Here is a 1560-nt window from a genome sequence, read left to right as displayed (position 1 = left end):
AATGAGGAGGGATGCAGCCAGGCATGTAGAACCAAGGATTCCAGTGTATTTTCGTGACCTATTTCTGATTCTGTTGTTCAGCATGTGTGCGCTTAGGAAATCTTTGTGCTTTAGGGGGAGTAGGGCTTTTTAGTGATAAGGAAAAGCCTGTTTGACTGCTCTGGAGATTTAAACCAGAAACTAACCTGGTTTTGAAGGTGGGCTTGGGCTGGGGAAAGGTGGCTCTGAGCCTGAATGGGAAGTGAGAATGGGATGGGGATATAATTATCCTAAAAATGTGCATGGTACTTCAGTGCAGAAAGAGACTCTTGCCTCAGAGCAAGTACGTTTAATGAAATAGCTCTTGGAAAACACTGCCCTTGGTCAGCAGGGACTTGTTGAGTAGCTTCACTTTTAGCAAAGAAGCACTGGAGCAGAATGGGGCTGGTGGAGGGAAGCATGAATGGGCTGCCAGGCTGTGGCACTGGGGGAGCTGAGCAGCCTTTGCTCAGCAGTGATGCTCCTGCCCAGCTGTAGCTTGCGGAGACTTTGCTAAAGCAGCCTTGTCCAAGCCCCTCGGAGCAAGCCAGGAACTTGTCCTGCATCCTGTGCTGCCAGCAAATACCTCCAAGCCAGGTGGATGTGTTTTCTTGGCTTGCCCACATGTTCCCCAAGATGCCCAAGCTGTGACATGTCCACATCTGCCTGAGTCATTATTTCCCCTTGAGTCTGGGATCAGAACAGTGTTGGTGGCAACAAGGTGACCCTGGGGCTGAAACCAAGCTTGTGGGGCTTCAGATTTGGAGGGAACAGGCTGTGTCACCTGATGGAGCCTCATGTGTGGAGCAGGAGTGAGGTGTTAAACTGCGTGGGGTTGCTCTGGTGAGAGGCTCCTGGGCAGGGGGTGGGCTGATGTCCCTCTGCTATGACCATGATATCTGGCCTGCCCATCTAGCAGCCTGTGGGACAGACGCAGCCTTGAGGCAGGCGTTGGATGACCTTCAGTAGACATCAGTGAGCCAGGGAGAGCCAGACTGTCAGGGAAATAAGGACTATGCCCAGTGGGAGGAGATGGGGACTGGTTGATCTGGGTGCTGTCCATACTGGTGGGTGCCTGCTGGGACAAGCTCTCCTACCTGCTGCAGGGCAAAGTATTGGACACACGGTCAGGGTCTCAGACCAGCCTGATGTCGTAAGCTCACTCACTGAATGGTTTGTGTTTTTCTAAATTCCTGCTTTCTCCTCCCTGTCCATTCAGAAACTCTAAAACCACAGCCTGGTTATTGGCTCCTCGTCAGATCTGCTCCCAGGTCCCAGAACTGCTGGCAGTACCTGGTTCAGTGCCTGTCTGGAGTGTGCAGGTCCTGCAAACCTACTAGATCCTAAGACCAGTGTGGGATGGGCTCTGCAAATGGTCTTGTGTTTACCTCAAAGCTGCTGCTTGTCCTACAAACTCCTTGCCCAGGGAGGTGGGCTCTGGCAGCTGGTGCTGCCAAGTCCTTGGTCCAGAGAAGAGCTATTCCGGGATGACAACTTGCTTGTGTCTACAAAGGCACTTTTTTTTTCTTTTGAGGGGTGGGG

At 52.2% G+C, this 1560-nt stretch overlaps 1 protein-coding gene across 1 annotated transcript in view; it reads left to right on the top strand.

Moving 5' to 3' along the window:
- SGK2 (serum/glucocorticoid regulated kinase 2) overlaps positions 1–1560 on the top strand; it is a 14040-nt gene that overhangs the window by 2471 nt on the left and 10009 nt on the right. The window lies entirely within an intron of this gene.

The sequence above is a fragment of the Antrostomus carolinensis genome, unplaced genomic scaffold (genome assembly GCF_000700745.2).
Source record: "Antrostomus carolinensis isolate BGI_N321 unplaced genomic scaffold, ASM70074v2 scaffold44489, whole genome shotgun sequence".
NCBI classification, from domain to species: Eukaryota; Metazoa; Chordata; class Aves; order Caprimulgiformes; family Caprimulgidae; genus Antrostomus; species Antrostomus carolinensis.
The sequence above is the reverse complement of the archived record's forward strand: the minus strand, read 5'-3'. Positions and strand labels throughout refer to the sequence as shown.